The sequence below is a fragment of the Perognathus longimembris genome, chromosome 1, assembly GCF_023159225.1.
Source record: "Perognathus longimembris pacificus isolate PPM17 chromosome 1, ASM2315922v1, whole genome shotgun sequence".
Classification (NCBI taxonomy): domain Eukaryota; kingdom Metazoa; phylum Chordata; class Mammalia; order Rodentia; family Heteromyidae; genus Perognathus; species Perognathus longimembris.
In genome coordinates, this window is record NC_063161.1 from 97,456,463 (window position 1) to 97,471,216 (window position 14,754).

The 14,754-nt window shown below is 43.4% G+C and overlaps 1 protein-coding gene across 2 annotated transcripts in view; it reads left to right on the forward strand.

Moving 5' to 3' along the window:
• Positions 1-218: 218 nt before the first annotated feature.
• Positions 219-14,754, forward strand: part of Apba1 (amyloid beta precursor protein binding family A member 1) — a 210,699-nt gene continuing 196,163 nt past the window's right edge. Inside the window, exon 1 of one of the 2 annotated variants that reach the window (XM_048332822.1) lies at positions 219-339. The gene's annotated coding sequence lies outside the window, so the exon portion shown is untranslated. The remainder of the gene's footprint in view (positions 340-14,754) is intronic. The other variant, XM_048332813.1, reaches the window with a different exon arrangement.

The window sequence follows — 14,754 nt, forward strand, 5'->3', positions numbered from 1 at the left end:
CGCGCGCGGCGCGGGCGCGCGTCACGAGGGGCGGGCGCGAGGGCGGGAGGAGGGAGGAGGGAGGAGGGCGGGGACAAGGGGGTGGGGCCGCGGGACCGGAGGGGCGGGAGCCGGCGGCTGCGGAGCCCGAGCCGGAGCTGGGGCGAGGGCGGCTGCGGTCCTGGTGGCAGCAGCGGCGGCGGCGGCGGCAGCGGCAGCGGCAGCGGCAGCAGCCGGAGAAGATGGTGGCGCTGGAGGTGGGATCGGCTGGAGCGGAGCTTTCCTCCCGGGCTGGGCAGCATCGCTGTCATTAGCGCCGCCTGCTCCCGCGGGCCCCGCGGACCCAGCTGTCAGGCAGAGGTACCCCGGCCTGGGAGGGGCGGGCGAGGGGGAGAGGCAGGGAGAGGGGGTGAGGTGCGGGGGGCCCCCCCCGGCGCGGATGCCGCCCCGCGCGGGGCTCGGGTCCTGGTCCAGGGGCGTCTGAGGCGCTGCGTGGAACAATAGTGTGGGTGCCCGGGGAGGGACAGCGGGCGACATCCAGGGGGGCCCTGCCCTTAGCCGGCGAGGCGGGCGGGGCAAGACGGGTGTCCACTCGGAGAGAGATGCCTGGTGCCCGGCGCGCGCGGAGATGCTGATGACAGTCAAGGCAGGAGTGTGTGTGTGTGTGTGTGTGTGTGTGTGTGTGTGTGTGTGTGAGTAAAAGGTGCAGCAGAGGGGGTGGGGAGTGGCGGACCCGAGGCGTTGGTGGTGGAGGTGGTGGTGGGGTGACATTTCCAGGAATCCCCGCTAGGCTCCCTCCTGTCTGGGCTGACTCTCCAGGAGAAAGAATGTGGCAGAGGGGAAGGGTGAGGTGGGCAGGATGCACTGTGTGTGTGTGTGTGTGTGTGTCTGTGTGTGTGTGTGTCTGTGTGTGTGTGTGTGTCTGTGTGAAGTGGGGACGACAGAGGCAGTGGTGGGGGGGGCAGGTTTGTAAACCCCTCTCTGTCTGAGTGTGTGTATGGGGTGTGATTGTATCCATGCTCCCTCCAAGCCGTGCCCCCCAATCCAGAGAGCTTGCCTGTGCCCTAAACCCTGTGGAACAGTGTTGGTTATTTTGATCCTGAAACTCTTTGAGGACAATCTCTGTTCTGTCCCTGCGTGTGGAAGGGACCGGGCGGGGGCGGGGGGGGGTCGGGGGATTCTCACTTCCCCATTCTCTGGCTTCATGACTGGGGTGACGGCGGGGGGGGGGGGGGGTGGCGGGAGGGACGGGAACGTGGAAGTGAGCATGTCGCCTCCCGGCACATGGCAGGGAAATAGAAGAATAGTTACACCTTCTGGCACTGCTAGTGTCCCTACTTTGGAAGAGAAGCTTCTGATCCTGACACTTCTGCAAGGATCCGGGACCGTCTGACGCTGCAGTTTCTATTGTTTATCTCTTGTCTTACCTGAAGAGAAGGGTCCTTAGTGATCACCTTCTTCTCCCCTTCCCCACAACTTTGAATGCGACCTAGATCTCCTCCCACATATACACATATCTACCTTATGGCGGAAGGATGGACAGTCTTTGTGTTGGTTCTTTTAGAATGAACTCTGGAGGCTTGTGATGATGGATAGGAGTCTTTTAAAAGAGGAGGTAGGGGCCCTCAGAAAGAAAAAAAAAAAAAGAATAACATGGAAAAACGTTTGGTGTCTACTCCAGAATGCTTTCTGGGGGAAATGGGATACTTTATTTCTGTGGCTGGTGACAGCCACTCTCCCAGCTTTCACAATGGCTGTGGTGGTACCCCGGATCATTTGAGAATTGAAATCTCCCACGACTGTGAAGATGAGATCTTCAGTCAGTGAAGTCCCTGTTTGCCTACTTCCTGTAGCCCACTAGTATGAAATTTAATAAATGTCAGCCTCCCAGGCGGTGTCTGGGAATCAGGACACAGAAATGCATCCAGAGTCTCTAGCTGCTTAATTGTCTCTGCGTGCTAAAGATAGGCATATATAAGGGTGAGTAGAGAGAGATAGGAAGCGAGATGGTATATTCTATGGGTGTCCGCTGCAGTTTGACTCCCTTGGTGTCTAAATTTCTCCTGCAGTATTGGTAAGAATTAGCATGCCTTTACCCTTCTTAATATCATAGTACTTCTTTGGCTAGAATGTTGTGTGACTTGATGAACCTGCTTAGGACACATTTTAATCATAACACCTTCTATCCTACTGCATTGCTGTCAGAACCCAAACTGGCTGCTCCAGTCCTCTTTGAAAAGCCTACAGCAGTCATGCTGTACAAGTTAGATGGGCAACACATTGGCACCAATGGTTTCTTCTTTTTTCTTTAAAATTTCTTTCTTTTTTTGGCAAATATGATATGATGTCATTGTTATACTGAAAAATAACAAGACTAGAGAGAGACATACATGCTCTCTCTTTTTTTCCTTCCCATTTATCTTCCCTTAATTAATGACGATATATAGACCAGGGTCTCTGGAAGCTGCCAATGTATAGTAAATTTCCCCGTGTCCTTCAAGTCCAGCCTGCTAAAATCTTCATGTGAGGTTTTTGGATCTCATCCAAGACTTAAGGATAGATTTAGGAAAATGAATTTCGAATCTTAGTTCTTTGCTTTCTTATTGGTTCTGCCAAAACTCTTTCTGAGAAAAGTAATTAGGGAATTTAAAAGCCATTCTAGAAGGAAACATTTTAATGTGTAAAAGAAAATCATAGCCTTTGTGTTTGCAAGTTAAAGCAGAGATATAAATTTTTTACCATAAAGTTTAATGAGAGTATTAGGAATTAACCAAGGCAAATATACCTGTTTAGAGAACGTGGCATGATACAGCAGCACAATTAATGACTGGGATTAGTTACTTCCTTTGTAATGTTATTTCTGATATGCCTTTCTACACATGACACTGGTAAGGTGAATGATGCAGCTGTGATCTGCACTTCAGTCTGGTCATCGGTTGTACCTTTTAGTGCTTCCTCCAGGAGCTACTCATTTCCCTCGTTGCTTTTGCTTCATGTAAAGTGATGTTTAGGCTTGTTCTTTTCCATTATTGGACCTCTTAAAACAAAATGTTTTTTGTTTATCTGTTCGTTTGTTTCAGAAGACTTAAAAGGAAAGAACATTGGAAAAATTGATGTGAGGGGTCAAAAATAATAAACTATGGCACCACAGGGAAGCAGGGCTTTTATCCTACAAGGAATTCATAATGGAGAAAATGGCAAACAGGGTTAGAAGACTGCTTTCTCCATAAATTGGGTGGTGTAGGAAAAGGACAGTGATATAGCAAAAGAACAGCTCATTAAAGAAAAGCAATGAGAAATGTGTTTAGAATAGGAAGGCTAGAGCCTACTTTATAAGCTGAGGCTAGAATTATGAGGCTAGAATCTCATGGAGATGACTGGAGATTGAAAATGTAAGGAGGAGGCTGGATTGATGATGCCTTCCAGAAGATGGAAAGATGTGAAGATACTGGGTGGAGGCATAACTCTCTTGAGATAGAAGCATAGAAATTTTGAGGTAGAAAGAAAGGAATTTACTGCTGTCTTTTAAGCAAAGTTAGGGAAGCTGTGGGCAAGTTGAAGCTAGTAGTAGACAAAAACTTATGTGAAGTGTGGAAGTGAAATGGGGAGTCCAGTGGGCAAGTAAAAGATTATCACCCAACATGAGGGCCTCTTTTGTTGTAAGGGCACCAATTTGTAGCAGACTAATTCGACCTATCTAATCAGGGTTCGGCAGCCACAGTCACAGAAGTAGGTTTGTAATAGTGAACATTTAATGTTGTTTAGTTCAGTGTTTCATCCATCACTTAAACTAAGAAAACAATGTTTACCTTTAAAAGAGCCAGAAGAAAAGACTCCACCTGAAGCATCTCTTATGAGTAGCCTTCCTCAGGATTGCTGAGTTAATAAGACTTATAGATGAAAATAATGGGAAATAACATAAAAGTTCTCAAAACACGAGTTTATCTATAATAGGAAAATATGCCTTTTACAGTAAAGTCAAGTCAGGCACCAGTGGCTCACACCTGTAATCTTAGCTACTCAGGAGGCTAAGATCTGAGGATCGCTGTTGGAAGCTAGCCCAGGCAGGAAAGCCTTTGAGACTTTTATCTCCAATTAACTACAAAAGCAAAAAAGCCAAAAAGCCAGAAGTGGCACTGTGGCACAGATGGTAGAGTATCAGCCTTGAGCAAAGAAGCCCAGAGACTATATCTAGACCCTGAGTTCAAGCCCCAGGACCAACACACACACACATACACACACACACACACACACACACACGCACACACACGAATAAAGTCAGCTTTTCAAGAGAAAGTCAAATATAGCACTCCAGTAAAGTACCACACCCATCATAAGTACTCTATATTTGCAATATGAATACATGAATAAATTATTTTAGCAAGCTAGGTATAGTACCTGAGCTCTAAAATTTCAGGGTTTCATATTTATATAATGGACATTTACATTCTGTGTCCTATACAGTTTGATAATATAAAAGCTATTTTATATATTGATGCTTGAACAATAGCAGCAGCAACCACTAAAAGCACTTTTTTACCCCTCCACAGTAATTATGTATCCGTTAGATTCCTGAGTTATGAGATTGGGTCATGATTCTAACAAGTTTATGGAACTTCAACTGTGGTGAAATGATTTTGAGGAAAATATATCAATAAGAAAATACATAACATATCCAGAGGTAAGTGCTATGAAGAACAAAATGGCCATGTGGGCATGGCTCTGGGCTATAATCCTAGTTACTGACGAGGTTAAGATCTGAGGATATTGGTTAAAAGCCAACCCAGGTAGACAAATCCAAGAGACTGTTATCCCCAATCAACTAGCCAGAACTGGAGGTGTGGCTCAAGTGAAAGAATGCCAATTATGAAGGAAAAAGCAGATCAGGAGCTTGAGGCTCCCTGTGTTTAAGCCCCAATATCACACACACACACACACACACACACACACACACACACACACACACAGAATGAAATGGAAGGCAATAGAGCAGGGCATTGAGGGAGTGGTGTTATTTTGTATGGGATTGTCAGAGAAGACCTTTAGCAGAGAGAGGTTAAGGATGTGAAGGAGTGCACCATGCAGATATTGGAGGAGGGTTTTGTAGACGGAGATGGGAACATGCTTGATATGTCAAGGTACATCAGGGAAGCATTTTGGGGTTCCTTCATTCACTTGGATATGTGCATGTTATTTACTTTTGTATTATCATGACCCAAATACCTAAGAAAAACAGCTGCAAGGTAAGAACTATTTACTTTAGTCAGAAGATTCAGTCTGTGGTTGTTTGTCGTCCCCGCCCCACCTCCCCACTCCTCCATGGTTGATCAAAACATCAGAGTGGAAAGGGCAGGTGGAGGAGGAGGCAGTTCACCTCATGGTAGATCAGAAGCAAACCGAAGAAATATAGGAAGGGGTCAGGGCAAGATACAGCCTCCAAAGACACAGCTCAGCGAACTGCTTCCTCCACCTCCTATTTTCACCACTCCCCAATGATGTCATTGTATAATGAACACATCTATGAGTTAATGTATTCATTCGACCAGAGCCCTCTGAAATTGTCTCTGAAAATGTCTTTACCAACACTCTCAGAGACATGCTTTATGAATATCGTGAATGCTTCTCAGTCCAATCAAGTTGACAATCAAGATGAACGATCACAAGGTGACATCACCCTGGTAGTTGAAGTAGTCATTTAGGCAGTCTGGTAAGATGGTTTGCCTTTCAGTGTTGAGTCTGAATCACCACACACTGAATCACTGCATGTCATCTGGGCCAACCTGTGAAGAAATATTGGCTTTAGGAAAAGATGGATGTTCTCACTAAACCTTTCATAGTTAGAAAACTTGAAGAGTGACTGATGGTAGTGACAAAATTCACTGGAAGTAGTCCTTCTCCTTGGACATGCATGCTACAGCATTTTGTGGTTTGGAAGGTTCCTTTTCTTCCTCCATGTTTCACATCCTGTTCTCCAGTGTAAGGTCCACGAGGCTATCACTCTGTTTTGTTCTTCTGGTTGTACCTTATAATACACAGGCAAAATCTTTGCATTAGTAAGAGATCATTAAGTATTTCCTGCAAGGAATGCATGAAATAGTTCCAAAGATTTCAGTAATGCAGGTATAAAGAGTAAGGGTAAAGTTCTTTTACCTTGACCTCTACAAGCAGCCCGCTGTGTCCCATAGGGGACCCAAATCAGCATGTGATACTGAGGTGATTTGTGCATGCACACACCATAGCAGGGATTTAGGTTCAGATAGTTTACTGGGGAAGCAAGGCTAACAAGTGCAAATAAAGAATGTGAGACTGGAAGGGGAAGCACGCCTGGAAGAGGTGGCTCACAACGAGCAGGTCTCCACTGTGAAAAAAATGAAGTTTGGCTCTGCTTCTGTTCTGTACACCTTAGAATTGTCCATCAAGCCATAGGGAAACTAGGGTACTTTCCCACCATTTATCATGGGGAATGTTAAATCCTCAGTACTTCTGAGCTGGCGTATTAGCCTAAGCAAGCTCCAGAGGTGCCAGAGAAAGCCCATAACAGAAAGGAAGGGCTGGACGTGTGGGAAGCTCTCAGCATGTGTGGGGGAACTGCCCATCAAAGCTGTAGGTTAAAGAAGTAGTGGGCTGGGCACCTGGGACCTCTGTTCTACATGGTACTGAGGCATCAAGAGAAGTTTTTGACGGATATGAATTGACTTGACAACAGTTATTGGTATGTTAATCGAGGGATTTTAATGTACTACAACAGCCTGCAGTCCATTTTACTCACAAGCTAGCTACAGACAATGCTCACTTATCTGAGGTGCTTGATTACCCTATGTGCTCAGGTGTGAGGTATCCTTGAATATATAAAAATGGCTACTTGGATATGGACATTGTAGGAATACAGGTAAAGAGTGAAATGTCTACTTACATTTAGTTGATTGATTCACTCAGATTATTGAATATCCCGTTATGTAGAATTAATAATTTAGAAATGCACTCATCCTATGTGTTACTGAAATGTTTCCCATACTTCTTTGACTTGGTGTTCATCATCCTAGCCATTTTTGGTATAGTCATTTCCTTCTGGCCTTTGAGATAGAATACTGCTTGAATGTCTATAAGAAGCAGGCTCTGTGAACTTTATTTCTAACCCTGTGTACCTATTCACATAACAGAGAATGAACATTTGTGGTTTTTTGTTTTTTATCTTTTTCCTATTAGGTGTGTATTTATGAGGTTGCTATCTGTTTCAAATATAGATGTCCTCTGAGGACATCCATTACAGGCATTTACAAAGCTGCTCCTGGGAATATTTATTTAAATTAGGATTAACCCTTGGCTTCCTCTACTCATTCATTTGCTCATTTGAGGCATTTCAGTCACATGACTTCCATCAGCATTCCTGTTTTGTGTTGGATGAGGTTGTTTCAGGCTGCCATCTCCAAACAGTTCTTAAGCACCCTTTGAAACACATAGCCTTTTCATGGAATCTGTGGTCGTCCCAGCTAATCTGTAGCTGACATGGTTTCTCTTTTTAAAATCAGTCGCTATCAGGCCAACATTAATGAATCACTTGATTTTCAATTCCAGTTATCTCGCAGGCTCTAGGCTTTTTGCTCTTTGCTTTGAGAAGAAAGTAATTAAGGGAATGCCCTATGAAATGGGGGAACTGTAAGCATTCAAACATAAAGCAGCTTTCTGTTTCTGAAATGTACTTTTTTGTGGGGGGGGGAAGAAGAACAGCAATCTCATCTTATTTTTGAATATGTGATTGAGGGAAGTTGTCTAAGTATGATGGTGGCAGAACTGTCTTTGCCCACCGTTTCCCAGCAGCCTGCTCCTCTTCTGTTCCCTGGTGAGATAATTAGCATACAGTTAGTGAAAAATAGCAACAGGTATTTTTCATATACGAATTGATTGGCCATCCTTCCGAATATGATAATGATTTATAGATGTTTCTGTCTTTTTATAACATTTGTATCTCAAGATCAGTTCTGTATTTACTAACAAGTATATATTATACTTGAGAAGGTACATATAAATCTCTTTCTTTATCAAGACAGCATTTTCCTAGGTTGCTCAGACTGGTCTTGAAGCAATAATCCTCCTGCCTCAGCTTCCAGTAGCTGGGATTACTGGCACACCAGGCAAGCCTTATTGTAGCATATTTAAATTCAATGGCACAGCTTGTCACGTAAAGAAATTCTGCTTAACAGGAATAATTACCTCTTCACTATTGAATGAATTAGAATTTTTATACTAGACTTTTACTAAAATGGATTATACTCTATTGCAATGGGTTTTGCACATTTTTGACCATGATTCTTAGAATACCATTTACATCACAGACTGGGACTATAGAGGAGTATATGTAAGTGTCACACACACACATCACTGAACTAAGTTTCATGCAACAGTATTTGTTCTTTGTTGTATGTAGTATACTATGATAGCTCCTGTCTTGTTCTAGATTTTTTTTTCCATGCTTGCAAACCCACTATACTGATTTATTTCAGCAGTTGTGGGTTCTGACATGCAGTGTTAGGAACACAGCTCCTTTGTACAGCAACCATCAGAAGAGGACTTATTTCTTGCACTATGAAATAATTCCATGTCAGAAGAGAGGTGTTTTTTTTCCCCACGCTCTCATTTGTTCAAAATCATTAGCATATTTGGAGAGGTAATGGCATGAGTATATGGTATCACAATATTCATAAAGCCAAATTTTATTTTGGGGTTAGCATTTTATTTCTTTTGTTTTTTTTTGGCCAGTCCTGGGCCTTGGACTCAGGGCCTGAGCACTGTCCCTGGCTTCTTCCCGCTCAAGGCTAGCACTCCGCCACTTGAGCCACAGCGCCGGTTCTGGCCGTTTTCTGTATATGTGGTGCTGGGGAATCGAACCTAGGGCCTCGTGTATCCGAGGCAGGCACTCTTGCCACTAGGCTATATCCCCAGCCCAGCATTTTATTTCTAAAAATAAGTAAGTCTAAAGAAATTGGCAGTGATTTAAAGTGAATGGACTGGTTCCTTTTATCTGTTTACTTATTTACTGGTTAGTTGTGGGGCTTGAACTCCAGACCGGAGTGCTCTCCCTGAGCTCTTTCACTCAAGGCTAGTACTTTACCACTCTGAACCACAGTGCCACCTCTGGTTTTCTGGAGGTTAATTGGAGATAAGAGTCTCACAGACTTTCCTATCTGGGCTGGTTTTGAACCATGATTCACAGATTTTAGCTTCCTGAGTAGCTGAATTACAGGCTTGAACTGGTTCTTAAATCTGGCAGTTTTCCTGGGCTGTGAATGTAGCCCCTGGCCTCCTTGATGGCTGCTTTCTCTCAGCATCAGCTTTTTTCTCTCTCTCTGTGTGTGTGTGTGTGTGTGTGTGTGTGTGTGTGTGTGTGTGTGTGTGTGTGCTGGCCCTGGGGCTTAAGCTCAGAGCATGGGAACTATCCCTGAGCTTTTGTGCTCAAGACTAGTGCTCTACCACTTGAGCCAGACATTTCTGGCTTTTTGGTGGTTAATTGTAGATGAATCTCACAGACTTTCCTATTTGGGCTGTTTGGGTTTGTTTGTTTGTTTGTTTGTTTTAAGAAGGTTCATAAGGAGGTTTATTTGTGGGGCCATAGTTCCCATGGGAGAGGGAGCTACATGGCGTCTGCACCTTATCCAGGTGGCAGCTTCTCTCTCTGGGGGTAAAAGGGAAGTAGGTAGGTAGTGAGTAGGAGTGGCTCATTAGGTATGGGTGGATCTGGGGGCTAGTGGGAGGAGCTGAGGACCTGAGGCTAGGAAAATGCTAACATTCCCACATTTGTTGTTTATTAATAACAGAGGAGGGGTACCAGGCTGGGAGTATGGGCGGAGGTTGTTTCTTCTGGATCTACTTCCTGCTATAAAGGGGTGAAGTAGTCAGGGGTCCCTGATTCATCATTTGGCCTGGTACCATCCAAGAAGTATTTGTTTGACAGTTTGGCTGGCAAAAGTCCTCATCATTTCCACGAGAATGGTTATCAGGGCCAATGGGTGTCATGGCCTCCTCTGGCTACCTCCTGCAGCTTGGGCACATCAAGGAGTCACTGGGGCTGGGGTCTTCAGGGTCCAGATCTGCACTGGGCAGAGCAGTGTAGTAAGAGGATGGCCTTGAACTGCAAGTTCCCAGGTGGCGTCCTGGGTGAGGGATGTTGTTATCCTGTTAAAAGAGACTTTTGAGAAGGTCAGGCAAAAGGCTGACAAGTTCACAGGACCATTTAACATGAACAACATGGGAGAACACACCCTCGGCACAAGCCAGAAAAGTTCCATTTGGAACATAAACCTTATTGTGGCCCATTACAAGGAAGGAGGAATAACTGGACTGGGGGCCGGAAGGGAGTGTTTAGGGATAGTGGACTGGTTGGGAGTAACCAGTCAGAAGCTAATATATATATACAAATAGCAAGTAACAAAGGCAAGAGTGCAAGTTTCTGTCCAGATGGAAAATGGACAGGTATGGACATTAGGTGGGTAAACAACTATTCCTCTTGATCTCCCAGCTCTGCTTAATTTTGAAAGAACAAGTTTAAATTGACTCCATTTAAGATGAGACTTCATCTCCTCTTACTCCTCTCCATGGTTCCTCGTTGTCAGGATTGACCTCGTCCTAAAGGTCTAGGTGCTCATTGCTTGGATAGCTTGTCCCAGTTGGCATTCATGGGGTTTGAACTCAAGGCCTGGGCACTGTCCCTGAGCACTTCTGCTCGAGGCTAGTGCTCTACCACCTGAGCCACAGTTCTGGGCTGGTTTTGAACCACAATCCTCAGATCTCTGCCTCCTGAGTTTTAGCTAGGATTATAGGCATGAGAGCTACTGAGGTACCTGTGGCTACATTCTTGTAGTGCCTGAGGTTCTGGATGATGAGTTAAGTTACTTAATGATAAATTCCAACCTAATTTATTTCTTCCCAGATATGGAAACTGTTTTTATACCTACTTTTCTTCCAAATAACTTGGAATTAGGAGAATCACTTTTCCCTGAGCTAACACCTGGGAAAGTTTTGTCCTGAAGAAGCTACATATCTTTCCACAGCATTGGGCTGCGTGAAAGCCTAATGTAATGGAATCTTGTGCTCAGATATGTCTGTACCCTTTACAGCTCTGTCTAATACAAGAACATATCAATTCCTTCTAAGAGTTCAGCCAGTTCTCCATCCAGGGAAACCCTGCCCCCCCCCCATAACCAAATTACCATTACAAAATGCCAGGCATGCAGTTAGTGTTATGTATGCATTATCATGGGACTAACTCATACACTTCTCATAATGATCACATTAGCCTTCATAACTACCACAAGAGGAAACTTGTGTCTCATACAAGACTTTGGGGGCCGTCAGAGGGTCTCTCAGTGACTTAAGGACAGGGTAAATGGGATTGATTGCTTATGTCCCGTCCAGGGACACTTTGTCCTCTGCAACTTGGAGCTGTCTCACTTGTCCCAGGTGAATTCTTATTTTTGATCCCCTCATCTGTGTATGTGTGTGTGTGTGCATGCGTGTGTGCATGTGTATGTGTGATCATTGTGCAAACATCTCTCCTGTCTGAAAATCATGAATTGGAAAAGATTAAGAGGTCTGGAACATGGTGCTGCCATAAGCTGCCAATAATGAACGTGTATATCCAATTGGGGCTGGGCCTGGTCTTTACATGCTGTTACAGAGCAATGATGATACTTGGTCTTCACATCTTTCCCCAAGGGCCCCTTTTGGAGAGTTAAATGAGATATAAAGGGTTAAAGAAATGAAGTAGATGTGCTACCTTTGTCATGATGACATTCAGCATCAATGACTTTCCTGGTCTTAGACCCTGCTTTCACCTTTCTCTACACAAGGAATCAGCAACCTTTTAGTGTATAGCACCAGATAGTAAATAGATTTATTTGTTCATTTGTTTATGCAGGGGCTTGAATTCAGGGCCTTGCATTCTTATTCTTGTTTGACTTTTTTGCTCAAGTCTGGTGCTCTACCACTTGAGCCATACCTCTATTTCTGGCTTTTTCCTGATTAATTGGAGATAAGAGTCTCCGGGATTTTCTGTCTAATCTGGCTTTGAACCATAATCCTCAGATTTCAGACTCCTGAATGGCTAATATTTTGAGCATGAGCCACAGGCATCTAGGAAGAAATAGGTTTTGTGGCCCATGTGGTCCCAGTTACAATATCTCAACTCTGTTGCTGCAATATAAAAGTAGCCCTAGACAATGTGGAAGCCTATAAACATGGCTGTATCCCAGTAAAAGTTTATCTGTGGACATTGGGATTCTAAGTTCATACATTTTCATCTATCAGAAAAATTTGACTGCTCTTAATTTTTTCCAGACCAGTTGGAAACAATAAACCCAATCATGGTTGCAGTAGTAGGGAGCAGGCTGGGTTTGTCTCATGGGTTCATGATCTAAATTCTCCTAGCGCTTTGCTCCATTCTGGAGCCCCAAAGCTCTTGTTCACCTTTTCACTTTCATTTATATATCTTCTGTATGCAACCATACATACTGATCCTGCATACTGAATAGGTCAATATAAAATTATTGAATCGATAAGGGTTAAGATAATCTGTTAGTTTTTTACATATCCTGCTTATTCATCTATTTTATGGCAAACCTTTGTGAGTGATTGAGTTAACATATTATGATTAAATTCAAGGGCTTTGAGATTCTGACCACTAAAATTCAACCCCCTGCCCCCTCTGCTATTAACCATAAAAGGAAAAGAATGTCCTGGAAGAAAGAAAGGAAAACAAGTAGACAAAACAAAGCCAACATTTCAGCCTGGAAAGGGCTTGTTAGAGAGTAGCTGAGTGTCCAAGAGCCTAGCTGTGGTCCCTTGGGCTTCTGTCACCATAGGATACTTTGTCATGGCTGCCAGCATCCCTGCATTTGGGTATGCTTTACTCATAATGTAGTATATGCACCTATACAACGTACACATGGCTATAAATAATGTAGACTAGTAGGATGGAAGGCTCCTTTGATTCATATTTCCCTGACTTGTGTCAATGAGACACATGACTCTGAAGAGCAAGGCTTGGAGCAGAGCTTGCATCTTCATTGTTAATAGGTAATTATAAAGAAATGTATACATCATAAAATTATTTTTTCAGAATGAGTAGACAAAAACTGGATGGTGAAATAATTATAATGGGGTGTATGTGTGTGTGTGTGTGTGTGTGTGTGTGTGTGTTTCAAATATCTTATGGTAAAATAGATACTCTTCAGGTTATGATCAGTTATATCCAAATAAACCCAGTGTAAATTGAAAATATTGTTTAGCTTGAAAAATCATGCAATCAGCGTAGCTTTCTGAACACTACACACAACACAGAATAGAGGGTCCATTGTTTCTCCTCTGAATTTTGTGTCTGACTGCAGCTTCTGCTCTATGCCTCTGCCCAGCATTCTGAGAGAGTGCTATACCCATGTATTGCTGCATTCCCCTCAAAAGGATCAAAATCCACTATTTGAAAGTACAGTTTCTACTGAAGGCTCTTGTACCATTGTAAAACTAGAAATTGTAAATCTAACAGTGCAACTCAGGGACCATCTGTATCTTACTCTATAATAAGAAAAGTGCACATGGGGTGTGTGTGTGTGTGTGTGTGTGTGTGTGTGTGTGTGTGTGTGTGTGTACTTAAGGAGTTTGAAAGAAAGAACTCTACTAGATATCAGGACCAAAATCATTAATAGTATATATTACTCATTAAAAATTATTCAGCAAGAGAACAATTAAATCACCTTTCAAGTAAGTACTTAAGTATGTCAGCCTGTGCCAGGTGCCAGTACTCATGCATGTAATCCTAGCTACTCAGAAAACATCCCAGGCAAGAAAATCTATGAGACTTTTATCTCCAATTAACCACCAAAAAACTGGAAGTGGCACTGTGGCTCAAGTGAGAGAACACTAGCCTTGAGCTAAAGTGCCAGAGTTCAAGCCCCATGACTGACCAAAAAAAGAAAAAGAAAGAAATAGAAGTATGGCTCAAGTGGCAAAGTGCAAGTCTTGAGCACGAAAGCTAAGGGATAGCATCGACGCTCTGAGTTCAAGCACCAGTACCAAGGCACATGAATATATACACACATGTGTACACACACACACACACACACACACACAAACATAAAATAGGATTTCGGCCTGTTAAAATATATGAATTTACTACAATGTAGAACAAAGATCCATGGCATGTGCAAAGTATACTTTGACCTGGCATAGATTGGTTTTATTATGCTACAGGATGTATTGAATTCAGAATGTTAAGCCTGTGTCTTAAAAAATATATATGTTTGTTCATTTGTCAGGGGAGGTATTTGGAGCCTGTGTGGGGAAGAGTATAGAATGAGAGATGCAGGATTTGTCACCTATTATGCCTAAGCTGCTCCATGGGAGACAACATAGTGCTGACTGGTGATGCAAAGACTATCTTCAAAATTACTTGTAGTGAATGGATGCAGAGGGGCGGGGTGATGAAGAGAAAGCCGACTTTGAAATCACTGTGTGGTGATAGGTAGGTAATTATCCATCTGTCTCCCGCGGCTTATGTGGCATGAGGCTCCCCTTGTAGAAAGAAAGAGATTGTGCTTACAAAGGTAGAGATTCAGGTTTCATGGACAATACTAACTGCAATATTCACATAAGTAAATCTTCCCATTTCTACTTTCTGAGTTTAATTTCTTCCACCATTTTTCACCCTCTGCCCTTTTCTTCCTTCCTTCCACTTGAGAAATCAGAGTAGGCTTGTTTCCATCTCATTGTTTATTTTGATGGCTCCCT